The sequence below is a fragment of the Erythrolamprus reginae genome, chromosome 9, assembly GCF_031021105.1.
Source record: "Erythrolamprus reginae isolate rEryReg1 chromosome 9, rEryReg1.hap1, whole genome shotgun sequence".
NCBI classification, from domain to species: domain Eukaryota; kingdom Metazoa; phylum Chordata; class Lepidosauria; order Squamata; family Dipsadidae; genus Erythrolamprus; species Erythrolamprus reginae.
The window spans coordinates 10,906,298-10,923,105 of NC_091958.1; the positions used below are offsets into that span (position 1 = coordinate 10,906,298).

General features: G+C 41.1%; 1 protein-coding gene across 2 annotated transcripts in view; it reads left to right on the forward strand.

Moving 5' to 3' along the window:
• Positions 1 to 16,808, forward strand: part of ZNF536 (zinc finger protein 536) — a 354,431-nt gene that overhangs the window by 261,147 nt on the left and 76,476 nt on the right. The gene's annotated exons all lie outside the window — the stretch shown is intronic.

Below are 16,808 nucleotides of genomic sequence, written 5' to 3' on the forward strand. Positions count from 1 at the left end.
CTGGGTAAAACCATAGATACCTGGGCCACAGTAGTCTCCTGGCCAAATTAATGGTCTGTCCATCCACGAAATTACTTGCTTGCTACATGCGCCAAACACAGTCTCTAGATACAGGGAGAAGAAAATAAGGGTTGGCATTTTCCTGACTAAATCTCTCATCTCCGAACTTGCTTTGTCTTTTTCGAAACTGGCCCAAGTCCACAGCTTTCTGAGCCTGTGGTCCAGCGGTGAAATCTACTTACTGTATTTTTCAGAATATAAGATACACCGGAGCATGTGACGCATCTTACTTTTGGGGAATAATAATAATAATAATAATAATAATAATAATAATAATAATAATAACAACAACAACAACAACAACAATACTAACAATAATAATAATGATAATAATAACAACAACAACAACAACAACAACAATTTATTAGATTTGTATGCCGCCCCTCTCCGAAGACTCGGGGCTTCTCAAATCGGGGGGGGGGGGGAATCTACCTACCAGGTATTTATCTGGTTAGTGTCCTTACTCTGTTTAGTTTCAGCACATTATTTTATCCCCTGGTTAGGGCTGAAGAAAGCCTTCTCTAGAGGGAGTAGGAATGAAAATAAGCCTGCAAAGACTTAGGGCAGGAAAAACTACTTTGGAGGGAGTAGGAATAAAAACAAATGCTGCAAGCCAGAAATATCGTTAGCACTGCGTTAGGACTGAAAAAGCCTTTTTCAGAGAGAGTAGGAATGAAAACAAGCCTGCAAAGACTTAGGGCAGGAAAAAACCTTCTTTTGAGGGAGTAGGAAGCCAGGAAGATAATTAGCACCTAGTTAGGACTGGGGAAGAAAAGCTTTTAAAAAGCTACATTCAGAGTATAAGATGCACCCAAATTTTCAGCCTCTTTTACGGAGGAAAAAGATGTGTCTTATACTCTGAAAAATACAGTACCTTCCCTACTGGTTCAGAAGTGTGTGATTTTGGCATGTGTGCTTGCTTTGCTTATGCCACTATCACACATGCTTTTTCACCCTCTGCACATGCACAGAGAGGTAAAAAGAAAAGAAAATGGCAGCATGCAAACCACTGGCGCCCACCACTTCCGTTACACCCGAACTGGGCTGAACCTGTAGCAAAAACCTCAGTGGTGCAGTGTTAAATTTTGGTACTGCAAGCTACTTCTGCTGACCAACGGCTTCCAGCAGTTTGACAGATCAAATCTCAGTAGGCTCAAGGTTGACTCAGCTTTCCATCCTTCCAAGGTGGGTAAAATGAGGACCCAGATTGTTGGGGGCAATATGCCGACTCTCTACAAACCACTTAAAGAGGGCTGTAAAGCACTGTGAAGCGGTATATAAGTCTAAATGCTATTGCTATTTCACCCCTTGCAATGCTGCAATGCTCAGGAATTGCAATGCTCAGAATTCTACAGTGCACTGTTCCTAACCATGCATGAAAACAATTCATGCACCTTTAATCTTCTTTTATCCTGGGGAATTTAGAGAATATTTTGCCCTTTAAGTTCCCTCTATTTAAAAAAGCAACAAACCAGCTGCATTTCTGGACCTTAGTCAATTTATGAGCTTTGCCATTTATAAAGATGGAAGACCAGAAAGTTTAGCAACATTTTACCCCCATATTTGTAAACCTATGTACCGAATTTAGTTTCCACTCATGTCAATGGGATGAATAATTTCTAATTGTTCTCCTTACAGCCTCCGAATAGAAATGGAGCATCTATACGACAAGCCATGTCATAGATGCAGAATGCCAAAATTTCAACTTTTTTTCCCCCTAGCACTGAATTTAACCTGGCTTTCTTCACTAATATTTCTTGCCCTGCTACAAAATCCTCAAGAAATCGTTTTAAATTGTTGCAAAAACAATTGCTACCTGTGGAAGATAAATCAGCAGAAATACAAACGAAGCCTTTATCATCACAGTTAAAAGAGAAATAGCCATTGAGACGAACTTTAAAAGCATCCCTACAAAAATACTGTTTAAACAATGTGTAAGCCCGCAACAGGTTCCATAAGTTAATTTGCATCCCTTGATTCCTTTTATTTTTTGGTGGGTGGTTGTTGCAAACTGGGTCAGAGGGCCTGAGAAAGTATTCTTTTTCAGATCTTAACCGAGGGATTCTTTTTTTTGTAAACTGGTGCTCTTAACATGATAGTAGTTTCTGAATTCACCATATTAAAAATAAAACCTTTTATACACGGTGCCTCTTTAGAACAGGTCTGTTAGAAGAAAGCTTACAATGAGTGGCGGAGAAGGCTTTGTTATCTGATGTAATTCTTTCACAAGGGAGGATTTGGGAATAGAGTGGCTGCTTTTTTCTCCTTTTTTTTGAAAAAAAAATGTCTAGTTCAGGCTGAGAAGAAGAAAGGGTCAAGTTTGCAATCAAACAGTTATTGCAGAGATGTGTGACTGTCGCTGGCTGCGCTAATGTGGTATGCAGCTGTTTGTTATGTGAGTAAAAGAATGTTTGAATCAGTGAACATGTGAAAACGGCTCCAGTGGACCAGAAAATGTGTTTGTTCTTTGACTCTGTAAATTGCCACGGACTAAGCTGAAGAGCCATTGCTAGAACTCGGGGGCCTTCCAGCAAATGAAGAGGTCACATTTTCTCGGAGGAAAAAAATGGACCAATTTGGTCAGATAGATCATTTCCTTCTCTTGCAGCCTTTGCCTGTTGTTGTTGTTATCGCTGCTGCTTATAAAAATTGCACTTGCTGTTGCTCTTTGCTCACAAGGCAGAGAGAAAGAGAGAAGCTCACACAAAGTGTGAACCACTTGTTGATTGCGCTGTTGTCTCTCTGGCCGTAACCTCATTACTAAGGAGTAAATCCCATTGATCTCAATCATTCAGCATCAAACTCATTGCCCGTTGAAGCTAGACGAGTTTTGAAATCCTATTGATTTCAGTGAATCAGCATCGAACTGGTTGCCTGTTGAGGCTAGGAGAGTTTTGCAAGGGAATCCTTGGGGTGAATCTCTCCAGCTTAGCCAGGTTTCTAGGACATGAACTGGGAATGTCTGAAATAACACAACCACCTTTCCAGATGAGTCTTAAAAGGATAACATCATGATTATTTTTTTAATTTTTAACTTTTTTACTTTGTCAAGTATCTATTGGTAGTATACAATTTTTATATACACTGATAGATAGATAGATAGATAGATAGATAGATAGATAGATAGATAGATAGATCAGTGTTTTTCAGCCAGTGTGCCGTGGCACACTAGTGTGCCGCGAGACATGGTCAGGTGTGCCGCGAAGCTCAGAGAGAGAAAGAAAACGAGAGAGAGAAAGAAAGAGAAAGAGAGAAAGAAAGAGCAAGAGAGAGAGAAAGAGAACAAGAGAGAAAGAAAGCAAGAGAGAGCAAGAGAGAGAAAGAAAGAGAGAGAGAGAGAGAAAGAGGGAGGGAAGGTGGGAGAGAGAAAGACATAGAGGGAGATAGGGAGGGAGAGAGAAAGAGCAAAAAAGAGGAAAGAAGGAAGAGAAAGAAAGAGGGATGGAGAGAGAGAAAAAAAGAGGAAGGGAGAGAAAGGAAGGGAGAGAGAAATAGAGCGAAAGGGAGGAAGAGAGAGAGATAATTTTTTTGTCCAAACTTTTTTTAGCCGCCCCCCCCCCCAACTCAATGTGCCCCATGGTTTTGTAAATGTAAAAAATCACTGAGATAGATAGATGGATGGATGGATGGATGGATGGATGGATGGATGGATGATAGGTAAGTAGGTAGGTAGGTAGGTAGGTAGGTAGATAGATAGATAGATAGATAGATAGATAGATAGATAGATAGACTGCTCAAAAAAATAAAGGGAATGCTTAAACAGCACAATATAACTCCATGTAAATCAAACTTCCATGAAATCAAACTGTCCATTTAGGAAGCAACACTGATTGACAATCAGTTTTACATGCTGTTGTGCACATTCAACTTTGTACAGAACAAAGTATTCAATGAGAATAGTTCATTCCTTCAGATCTAGGATGTGTTATTTGAGTGTTCCCTTTATTTTTTTGAGCAGTATGCATGCTACTAGTAAGAGAGAAACATTAGGACAGGGGACAGAAGGCACGCTGGTGCACTTATGCACGCCCCTTACTGACCTCTTAGGAATCAGGAGAGGTCAACACTGCATAGTCTAAGGGTAAAGCTTTGGGGGGGTTAAGTGATGATACTGCAGAATCAGGTACTGAGTTCCATGCATTAACTACTTGGTTACTAAAGTCATAACTCCTACAGTCGAGTTTGGAGCGGTTTACTTTGAGTTTGTATGTGTTGTGTGTTTATGTATTGTTGTGGTTGAAGCTGAAGTAGTCGTTGATAGGAAGGAGGTGGTAGCAGATGATTTTATCGGCTATGCTTAGGTCGTGTTTAAGGCGACGTAGTTCTAAGTTTTCTAAACCTAGGTTTGTAAGTCTAGTTGCATAGAGTATTCTGTTGGTATTCTGTTGGTATTTGGACCATCCGTCTCTCAATCAAAAAGTTAGTTTTATGAACTTCGAAAGCTGCGCATGGCATATGCTTGTGATGAAGGGGGAGACATGGGGACTGGCATTTCACTCATGCTCAGAAAAGGGCAGCTACTGTGTTGTGTTAGTTTCTGAAATCTGTGGCACGAACTCTTAGCAGACAGAGAACTGCACATCAAAGTAGGGGCCTGTTTTTCGGGGATTCTTTGCAGAGGATTTTTTTTTTTGCTCAGGAATTGGCAAACAGAATAATTAAAACTTAACGTTGTAAGAAATGATACTGTTCGTTGTTAACTAGTCGAGTCGCTTATACCTTCCGCATTTGCCTATCATTTTGGTGTGAAGATAATTGAAGTCTTGATAGTATGAAGGGGGTAATTGAATGCACTGACCCTCCAGTTCATTAAATAAAGTAGGCTAAGTTGCATGATCAATGGAAAGCACAAAGACTTTTTCCCCTTCTTTTTTTAAAAGAGAGAATAAAAAGAAAAGGGGGGTGGGAGATGGAAAATACAATACCATGATCTATAATAATGTATTCTTGCCCATAGTACTTCATGTTGACTTTGGCACAAAATGTTTGATCAGCTGGTTTGGATCCTTTCAAGTGTTTCTCTCCCTCCGCCCAATCCTTTCCTATGGCAGCAAACTCTTTCTCCAACAATGCGATTCAGCCTATATTTATGCCATTGACAGAGGATATTTAAAAAAGGCTTTTGTATTGGACAGTGCTGCAAAGATGCTGGACAGAAAGTGTTTATGTTGCCAGTTTATTTCTGTTTTCTCTTCTCTTCTTTCTTTCTTTCTTTCTTTCTTTCTTTCTTCTTCTTCCTTCCTTCTTTCTTTTTTCTTTTTTCTTTCTCTCTTTCCTCCCTCCCTGCCTCCCATTCTTTCTCTCTATCTCCATTCCTTTCTCCATCCCTCCCTCTTCTTTCTTTCTTTCTTTCTTTCTTCTTTCCTCCCTTCCTCCCTCCCTCTTTCCTTCCTTCCATTCTCCCTCCCTTTCTCCCTCCCTCCCCTTCCTTCCTTCTTTCTTTTTTCTTTCCCTCTTTCCTCCCTCCCTCCCTTTCTTTCTCTCTATCTCCCTTCCTTTCTCCATCCCTCCCTCTTCTTTCTTTCTTTCTTTCTTCTTTCCTCCCTTCCTCCCTTCCTCCCTCTTTCCTTCCTTCCGTTCCCCCTCCCTTTCTCCCTCCCTCCCTCCCCCTTCCTTCCTTCCTTCTTTTTTCTTTCCCTCTTTCCTCCCTCCCTCCCTTTCTTTCTCTCTATCTCCCTTCCTATCTCCATCCATCCCTTCATCCCTCTTCTTTCTTTCTTTCTTTCTTTCTTTCTTTCTTTCTTTCTTTCTTTCTTTCTTTCTTTCTCCATCAAAAGTTCTCCATAGACATAAAAATACAGGCAGAAAATTTAAAGCCGAGGATTAAGATCTTCATTTTTTTCCCTCCTTTCTTTTTTTCTTTTTTTTCCTTGCACATTCCAATTGTTCTTAAAATATTTGGCAATCAATTAGTAACTGAGCAGAGTTAGCTGATGAACACAATTTTCCACTAGACTGAGCACCCTATTGTAGTCGAGCTAACAGCAGCTTTCTGAGGTCATTATCATTCTCGGCTAGTTTTGCCCAGCTGCTTCATGCTGCAAAAGCCAAACTTTATACTGGAGCTTTGGGATGGCACGCAGCAACAGGGGGCTGGAAAAAGGAGGAGTGGGAAGTTGGCAAAGAAGCTTAAAAAGCACACGCACAAATAAAAATAAAATACACTCGGAGGGAAGGAAATGTCAGTGCTTCTAGGCATCTTTGAGGAGCTCTTGTTTCTGAGCAGAGATTCTCTCTCTCGGCTGGGGCTTTTTTCCCCTCAGTGGATCTTGTTTGAACTTGGACAAGTTGAAGCTACATTGCATTTTTTGGTTGCTTCATGAACCTGGATGGATAAAAATAAAAGTTTCCTCTGCCCGGTTGTGTTTGAATCTACGGGGCAGCCCTTGTCCATGTTTCTTAATCAAAAGAACAAGCATTGTCTGAAAACACTTCCGTGGTCATGTGGCCAGCATGACTATAAGTCAAGGCACATGGAACACTGTTGCCTTCCCATTCAAGCGGTACCTATTTATCTACTCACATTTGCATGCTTTGGAACGGCAGGAGCTGAGGCAGGAAATGGGAGCTCATCCCATTGCACAGCTCTTGGGTCTCGAACCTGGGCTGTCAGCTTTCCAGGTGACGAGCTCAGCATCTTTACATCATGGCAAAAAAGAGACATACCTGAAATAACCCACCTTCATCTGAACTGGGTCTTTTTTTACAGCCTTCTTCAATGAGAGTTGAGCATCTCATTGAGTTGAGGCTCAAGAGAAGGGTGGCATAGAAATCAATCAATCAATCAATCAATCAATCAGATAGATAGATAAGAGCATAAGAACATAAGAAGAGCCATGCTGAATCAGGCAAAAGCCCACCGAGTCCAGCATTCTCTGTCACATGATGGCCCCACAATTGTCCATGGGGATCTTGAGCAGAAAGAGAAGGCAAAACCCTCCTTTTCCCTTGACCTCCAACAAATGGTACCCAAGGGAATCCTGCCTGCCTCAACCAACATAGAGGCGGCACATGGACATCCGTAGATAGATAGATAGATGGATGGATGGATGGATGGATGGATGGATAATAGATAGATAGATAGATAGATAGATCTACATTAATAACTCGTAATAGATAGATAATAGATAGATAGATAGATAGATAGATAGATAGATAGATAAATCTACATTAATAACTCATATGTGTTGACTTCTGCTGCAGTGCTTCTCAACAACATTGTACATACGATGTGTGGAGTTCAACTCTCAGAAGTCCCCAGCCAAAATTATGGGATTCAACATATATCTTAAAATTGATTCAGAGGGGCAGATGATATGTTGATAGAGTTAAATGCTGTATTTGTTGTATTTACTATAAATACTTCATGGGAAGTCATCTAAAACAACTCTAGCTATTTGCCATTTTATCCGATTCCTTGATATAAGAACTGGACTCGTTCTTAGATGGCTTCCCATGACTTCTGTGGAAGACAATGGGTGACTAGCAGAAGGAAGAGTTTGGCTAGGGATGCAACCAAAAAGCTAAAACTGCAGGCAAGGTTTGTTGGTGAGTATGACCATTTGAAGTTCATCCAAAACAGAGAACATAGCAAGAACCATAGTTCCCTCTAAGCTGAGCAGTGAGCAATCGCTCACTTAAAAATCATCATCAACTCAGAGTTTTCCAAACCTGCCCAGAAGCCGAGAGGGAAAGAGTGAGAGGGAAGGAGAGAGAGAGGAAGAGAGACAAACAGATAGAAAAAAGAGAGGAAGAAAAAGAGAAAGAAAAAGAATGGGAGTAAGGAAGAGAGAAAGAAAATCAAAATCTAGTTTGAAACTAGCTCAACTATTTAAGTGGCATTTTGATATTGATAGAGTTGCCCTATTATGAGCTCACTGTTATAGACACACAGTACAGTATTTTATTTTGAAATTCTCTGGGGCAAAACAGGGTGGGTTTTTTGTTTGTTTGTTTGTTTGTTTGTTTGTTTGCTTGCTTGCTTGCTTGCTTGTTTGCTCGCTCGCTCGCTCGTTCGTTCGTTCGTTCGTTCATTCATTCATTCATTCATTCATTCATTCATTCATTCATTTATTTATTTATTTATTTATTTATTATTTCTGTGCTGCCCAGTCCCGAAGGGACTGCCGCTCAGACACTATACTTTTCCGCCCACCCCAAAAAGAAATTAGAGGGAACACTGGCAAGAACGTATGCTTATTCATATATTGGACTTCTAAACTACCTCAAGGAACTCTCCATAGTGTTTATATGAATATAAAATAGCTGCAATAATGTGTTTGTGTGTGTGTCTTCATAACAATATTCCTTTCCGTTTCTTTCCCTTTCCCTTCCTTTTCCTTCCCTTCCTTCCCTTTCTCTTCCTTTCCTTTTCCTTTTCTTTTCCTTCCCTTCCTTTCCTTTTCCTTCCCTTCCTTCTCTTCCATTCCTTTTTTTCTTTTCCTTTTCCTTCCCTTTCCTCCCTTCCCTTCCTTCCCTTCCTTCCCTTTCTCTTCCTTTCCTTTTCCTTTCCTTTTCCTTCCCTTCCTTTTTTCCTTTTCCTTCCCTTTCCTCCCTTCCCTTCCTTTCCTTTTCCTTCCCTTCCCTTCCCTTCCTTTTATTTCTTTTCCTTTTCCTTCCCTTTCCTCCCTTCCCTTCCTTTCCTTTTCCTTCCCTTCCTTCTCTTCCCTTCCTTTTTTCCTTTTCCTTCCCTTTCCTCCCTTCCCTTCCTTTCCTTTTCCTTCCCTTCCCTTCCTTTTATTTCTTTTCCTTTTCCTTCCCTTTCCTCCCTTCCCTTCCTTTCCTTTTCCTTCCCTTCCTTCTCTTCCCTTCCTTTTTTCCTTTTCCTTTTCCTTCCCTTTCCTCCCTTCCCTTCCCTTCCTTTTCCTTCCCTTCCCTTCCTTTTTTTCCTTTTCCTTTTCCTTCCCTTTCCTCCCTTCCCTTCCTTTCCTTTTCCTTCCCTTCCTTCTCTTCCCTTCCTTTTTTCCTTTTCCTTCCCTTCCCTCCGTTCCCTTCCCTCCCTTTCCTTTTCCTTCCCTTCCTTCTCTTCCCTTCCTTTCCTTCCCTTCCTTCCCTTTCTCTTCCTTTCCTTTTCCTTCCCTTCCCTTCCTTTTTTTCTTTTTCTTTTCCTTCCCTTTCCTCCCTTCCCTTCCTTTCCTTTTCCTTCCCTTCCTTCTCTTCCCTTCCTTTCCTTTTCCTTCCCTTCCTTTTCCTTTTCCTTTTCTTTTCCTCCCCTCCCCTTCCCTTTCCCCATCTTCCCTTCCCCCTTCCCCCTTCCCCATTTCCCTTACCCTTCCTTTCCCCCCAGGGAGAGAGAAAGAGAGAAAAAAAATAGAATGAATTTATGCCAGGAAATAATTAAGAGTGTTAAAATTTAAAAGCAGCATGCAGTGATTCCTAGGTTGCTTTGATTGGCAAAATATTCTCAGGAAGAGGTGACAAACAATTTGGGGGAAATTAAAAAAGATTCACTCGCTGCACAATGGTCCTTCAGTTTATTTGCCTGGTGGCTGTTATGGGGACCACGGCTGCTGATTATTTGTTTGTCTCGTTCGGTGTCAGGTTGACTGGGATGCAAAGCTGCACTTCTTTTAAAGCTCAGCTGTCATAACTGAACGCCATATGTAGCGTTTCTGGTGCCCGATATGGAACACCGTACATGCTGCTCCGTGTTTGCAAGAGATTTAGAGGAGCTTGAACGCTGGGTAGGAAAGCTGTGGGCATCTAGGCATTGGGGAAAGCACTTCCTGGCGGAGGTTCAGCTTTTGTGCTTCTTACATAACGCCTGTCCATCGATGGCAGAAGCCGGGGAGAAATTGCTTAACTGGGGGAGGCAAAAGAGGTCTGTTTAGCCTAGTGCTCTGTTTCCAAGGGTGACCGGCCAGATGTTGCTGGGAAGGTCACAAGCAGGATACCCTGTCAGATGCCAACCCCTCTCCGATTAGTTTCTGAAACACAATCATTCAGCAGATTGTGGATGTCGTTGTTGGGTGTTGCAGAGGTTGCTTCCGAGCGGGTAAACTAGAATCATAGAACCATAGAGTTGGAAGGGACCTCCAGGGTCATCGGGACCAACTCTATGCTCAATGCAGGAGTCACTAAACCATCCCAGAAAGATGACTGTCCAGTCTCTGTTTGAAGACCTCCAGTGAAGGCGAGCCTACCACCTCCTGTGGCAAACTGTTCCACTGGTTTATCACCCTTACTGTTAGAAAGTTTTTTTCTGATATCTAATCTAAATCTACTCCCTTGCAGTTTCATTCCATTGTTTGTAGTCCTCCCATGTGCTAATGAGAACAATGTTGGTCCCTCTGCTCTGTGACAGCCCTTCAGATATTTGTAGACGGTTATCAAGTCTCGTCTCAGTCTTCTCCTTTGCAGACCGTTCCTCATAGGACATGGTTTCCAGACCACTCACCATCCTTGTAACTCTCCTTTGAACTTGCTCTAGTTTATCAATGTCCTTCTTAAATTGGGGCCCCCAGAACTGAACACAGTATTCCAAGTGTGGTCGTACCAAAGTACTGTAGACTAGTGATGGGCGAACTGAACCCGCACAATTCGGGTCCGTACTGAATTTTGCGGTGTTCAGTATGCCAAACACGAACCCAATTTTTTTTGAAACTTTGGGCAAAGTTCGGGGTCGTGTTTGGCATTCGGAGCTTTGATGTCACCGGCAGATTGCTAAGGACGCCAAGGTGATCACTTCCTGGATTCCATGGAATCCAGGAAGTGGTCACCTTGGCGTCCTTAGCAACCTGCCAGTGATGTCAAAGCTCCGCCCCCAGAATCTCATCGTGGGAGGGATTCCCCGTTCGGGTTCGAGTTCGGGTTTGGTTTGGGTTCGGACGAATTTTGTGTAAAGTTTGTCCGAACTTGCCGAACCTGAACACCGTTGGGTTCGCCCATCACTACTGTAGACCACTGATGGCAAACGCATGCACAAACCCCCACACTGTCCCTGCACATCTGTACAATTTCCCCCTCCCCGCACATGCGCACAGGCCTCACTGAAGCCTGGGACAGTGAAAAAAACGGGCAAACAGGAAGTTCAGAAAAATGGAACATTTTCCCCCAAAACTTCCGATTATCCTGTTGGGCTGTTTTTTGCACTCTAGGCTTTCAGAAAGCTTCCCTGAACCCTGCGGAGGGAAGAAATGGCCTTCCCCAAAGCCAAAAAAATCAACTCGCTAATGCACACATGCTTTCTGGAGCTGACCTAAGGTAACTGTCAGGGTTCCAGGTAACATCCAAACTTAATTCAACATCTAAGTCCAGGCATTGTTTAAAATTCCAATTTTATTTCCGGAGCCATTATGGAACCTCCCTAAGGGAACCCTAATCTGAGCTTCCCACCCAGTTGGAAGTTCACCTGCAGTATCCCCTACTACTCACAAACTTGTCACGTTGCCCATTCAGATTGTGCCAGTGTGGCAGCGTGGCAACTCCTCCTTCCGCTTTCACTCCGATGGTGGACATCGGAACTTCTGGAAAGGATGCGTGCCATAGTTTTGCCATCACTGGACTAGACTGCGGTGAGCATCTTTGGAAATCCCTCTTTCTCTTGGGGAATGTCGGGTTCTAGAAGAGCAGTAGGAAAATGAAAGCTTCATACGCTTGCGCGATAAACAAAATCTTTATCCCAGTGTCTTCTAGTGCAAACTAAGCATCTTTAATCCAAAAGAACTGTTGTCTGCAGCATTTAACCAGTGCTCCCGCCACTCTTTTAACATTTGTCTCATCCTTCCCAGTACCTCCAGCCACCTCTGACGTAATTCATGGTAGAAAAATAATCTGACCGGTACACCTGTGGCAGGAGGGGCTTGCTATTCCCACTGCTTCCATTGCAATGCGCGTGCACCTCTGGGTGACTGGTGGGCAGGTACACGCATCTCAGTGAGAGTTTGCTTCCGCGGAAACAAAAAATCACTGTGAAATCTCTCTCTCGCACGCGTTCTCTCGCGAGGTTTTGCTTCCTGTACAAGCCCAGAAGCAAAATATCACAGGAACGTGTGCACCCACCTGCCAGTCACAATATTTTATTATTTTATTTTATTTTATTTTATTATTTATTTCATTTTATTTATTTTATTTTATTTTATTTATTATTTTATTATTTTATTTTATTTTTTATTTATTGGATTTCTATGCCGCCCCTCTCCGAGGACTATTATTAGATATATTTGTCACCTTGAGTTTATAAAATAACAAAGATGGGACCCAGGGGAAGAGCCTTCTCTGTGGTGGCCCCGACCCTCTGGAACCAACTCCCCCCAGAGATTAGAATTGCTCCCACCCTCCTTGCCTTTCATAAGCTTCTTAAAACCCACCTCTGCCACCAGGCATGGGGGAATTGAGATCCTCTTTCCCCCTAGGCCTTTACAATTTTATGCAAGGTATGTCTGTATGTATGTTTGGTTTTACAATAGGGGTTTTTAACTGTTTATATTGGATTGTCATATGCTGTTTACTACTGTTGTTAGCCGCTCCGAGTCTACGGAGAGGGGTGGCATACAAATCCAATCTAATCCAATCCAATCAAATATAAATAAAAAAAATAAAAATAAACAAACTACCGAGACAATGTCCCTTAGAATATTGAGCAAAGTAATATGGGTAAAGTATTTGTTGCAGATTTTTTTTAAAAAAAATATGAAAGCATCACTTCTTGTTTTCAACGAAAAGGAGGGTAACTTCTAAAATGGTCGAATGGTAGCTTTGTAATAAGCCTTTGAAGTAAAACACATCCTAGCCCATTACGTAAGTAAGATGTAGGAGTTATCAACTTCACACAGAATACAGCTTTTTTTCCCCAACCCCTCCAATTTATTTTGGGTCAGATTGAGAGTAACTTTGGGAAGATCAGTATAGTTTCTGAAAGACAGCACAATGGTGCTACTAATAGGCAGGAAGTACAAGAAGATTCCTGTTTAAATTTTCATTACTAGTTATTTAAGGATATTACCAAAAATATTTCACTGTCACTATATGGTATTTCTAAATATAGCAACTATGAATCAGATACCTACTGTAGAATGCATTATAAAAATAACACTATAATATGTTCGTGCTTAGATCTGTATTTAGAATTTTTGAAAACCACCAAGATACAATCTGTTTTTCCTCAGCATCACAGCAGGGTTTGAGCGAAAGAAGTCTTAAGTATTTTATTGTTATTTGTTTAAAACACACACAGAGGTCCATTTTGGAGAGGAGTTGAAATGCTTTAAACACAACCATACATTAAAATGGCTCTACTTTAAAAAAAAAAGGAAATTAATCAAATATTAGTGGTGGAGAAATAGCGCTTGTTAAGGAGTGTGCAGAGGGACCCTTGAGTTATCAAGGACATACACAGAGGAAAACGTGGGATTCCAGCAGATATCTAGGAGATATGAGTAATATTCAGTCATTCAAAACAGATACATTAAAGTATATAAAATAGTGTTTACTTTTAGAAATAGCACAGTCAAGTTAAACAATCCGGTCATTCACATTCAAACCAGTCAATATCTCTCAATACAATAATAATATTATAGTGGTACCTCTACCTAAGAATGCCTCTACTTATGAACTTTTCTAGATAAGAACCGGGTGTTCAAGATTTTTTTGTCTCTTCTCAAGAACCATTTTCCACTTACAAACCCGAGCCTCCGAAACTGTAACCGGAAAAGACAGGGAGAAGCCTTTGTGGGTCCTCTCTAGGAATCTCCTGGGAGGAAACAGGGCCAGAAAAGGTGGGGAGAAGCCTCAATGGGGCCTCTCTAGGAATCTCCTGGGAGGAAACAGGGCCTCCACCCTCCCTGTGGTTGCCCCAATTGCATGCATTATTTGCTTTTACATTGATTCTTATGGGAAAAATTGCTTCTTCTTACAAATTACTTAAGAACCTGGTCACGGAACAAATTAAGTTCGTAAGTAGAGGTACCACTGTACAAGCCTGTCTTTGTCTTACATATCAGATATACATTACAGTTTGCAAATACATTAAACTACCATCAAAGACACAGAGCGTACTACATCAGTCTCAGTAAATCAGCAGAAAGAACAGAGAGAGCAGAGAGAAAGAATCATGCTTTCTAGCTCCCTCTTATGGCAATTTGCAACACTACCTCTTAAAGCTATAGTACTTCAATACATACAAGCATTCATTGTTACTTTGTTTATATATTGCAAAACCAACTGTCCTGCACATAGTACTAAGAGCACTGAAATAACAAAGTAAGCAGGACAATAAGGGAAATATTACTGGAGCACCCGCATTTGAGCAAAATGCTATTGAGAAGGAAATTCCGCTAAATAATAATCTGTTCTGAAAAGCCCCTACTCTTAGTCATTGCTGGCCAGGTCTTATTTAGTTATGCAACTTTTTAAATCTGGAGGAAGACTTCAGATATTGAATGGAGCGCTTGGAATGGTATACAAGGCAGAAGACACTTTTGGAGAGGTTTCTATCATTGAGAGCTTGGAAAACCGAGCATTGGCATTCTGATTGGAATCGGTACACAAATTGGAAACAAACAGAGAAGAAAATTGAGGCAATCCGTTCTGAATGCATAGACACAGCAAGCTGATCTCGAAGAGTGTAGCATTTTCCTTAAGCATTTTCAGAGCATGAAGAACCTGAGGTGGCTTGTTCTCTAATGACTTGATGGTCAAAGACGCCAGCCAAGGATGGCAAAAAACATGCCCTACTGCTGATGCTCTTGGTACATTATTACTATTTATTTATTTATTTATTTGTTTGTTTGTTTGTTTGTTTGTTTGATTGATTTATATGCCACACCTATCCGAAGACTCAAGGTGGCTTACAACATATAAAAAAGATAATAGACATCAAGATACAATTAATATTAGATTAAAAGTTACATTTAAAAGGTTACATTAAAAATAAACTAAACAAATATTAAAATACACGCATATCCATTCAAACATTCAAACAAACTCATTGTACATTCACTGGCTAGGGCGCAGAGTCTAATATCCTCAAGCTTGGCGGCATAGGTGAGTCCTTAGAGGAGGGGTGGTGGGAAGCTGATTCCAGAGGGCCGGGGCCCCCACAGAGAAGGCCCTTCCCCTAGGTCCCACCAAATGATATTGTCTAGTTGACGGGACCTGTAGAAGGCCGACTCTGTAGGACCTAACCGGTCACTGGGATTCATGCAGCAGGAGGTGATCCCGTAGGTAATCTGGTCCCATGTCATGTAGGGCTTTATAGGTCATAACCAACACTTTGAATTGAGTCTGGAAACCAATTGGCAACCAATGCAGACTGTGGAGTGCTGGAGAGATATGAACATAGAAACATAGAAGTCTGACGACAGAAAAAGACCTTATGTTCCATCTAGTCTACCCTTATACTATTTTCTGTATTTTATCTTAGGATGGATATATGTTTATCCCAGGCATGTTTAAATTCAGTTACTGTGTATTTATCTACCACGTCTGCTGGATGTTTGTTCCAAGGATCTACTACTCTTTCAGTCAAATAATATTTTCTCATGTTGCTTTTGATCTTTCCCCCAACTAACTTCAGATTGTGTCCCCTTATTCTTGTGTTCACTTTCCTATTAAAAATACTTCCCTCCTGGACCTTATTTAACCCTTTAACATATTTAAATGTTTCGATCATGTCCCCCCTTTTCCTTCTGTCCTTCAGACTATACAGATTGAGTTCATGAAGTCTTTCCTGATACGTTTTATGCTTAAGACCTTCCACCATGTCTGAGGAAGTCCCATGACTGCTCACACGGCTGCATTTTGCATAATTTGTAGTTTCCGAACACTTTTCAAAGGTAGCCCCATGTAGAGAGCATTGCAGAGCATCCAGAAGAATTGTGAGTTCAAACAATAACTCCCAATTTATAAAGCTGATATTTTAGGATTAGTGTCCCATCAATCAGATGTTTAGTTTTCTACTGTGTTTAAAGGATAGTTTCTTTTGTTGATATTAAATTGACCCTAGAAATATATACATTGGAACTTCTTCCTGAAATGTACACATTGCAGTTCTAAGCATAAATACTTAGCATTTGTATAGTGTATTGAAGTGTGGAAAGAAACCTGGACCTCGCGATCATTAATAAACTTGAGATTAAAGCCGCTTTGAATCAGAGATTTCTTAGCCCACAGCTCTAACCACAAAAACTTAAACTCATCTGGAACATCAATTTAGAAATAGCTTTTCCAAGCTACTTTTCATTTTATCATTAACTGTATTTCACTTACACTGCTTCTTCCATATTGCTGATTTATTACAACATTAATTGAATGTATAATAAGTCTGCGGAAGAAGCAACATCTGGAAGTTGTTGATTACATATACCTCAAAGTCCAAGAATTCATTCCAAGAAAGAAATGTTTGAATTACAATTGATGAAAGCTCAAAAGCAGCCATATGATGTGGTCAGGGCAATAAGTGGTCATTTAGTTAGCCTTGATTTGGGTTGCTTTGGACCTACCTGGAATCTGTAGGGAACCAGCTCCCGATGCACTAGGCTCTACAATTAGATCCTTCATTTTGGGAACCTTGAGAATACAAACGTTTAGCATTTTGTGTTTTTCTTAACAAACGATTGGGCTGGTATCCCAAGGGGAGTGCCCTTCTTCGACCAACTTTTTATAATGAAAACAAGGAGGCGTAGCAAACAAGCACCTCGAGGGAAACGCAGCTGCTGTTTCATCTTGTGGGATAGTTTTCCTCATTCAGAATAGCAAACCTGCTCAAAGGATAAGGATTACGTTAATGTGGTAGCAGCATAGCCAAGTAT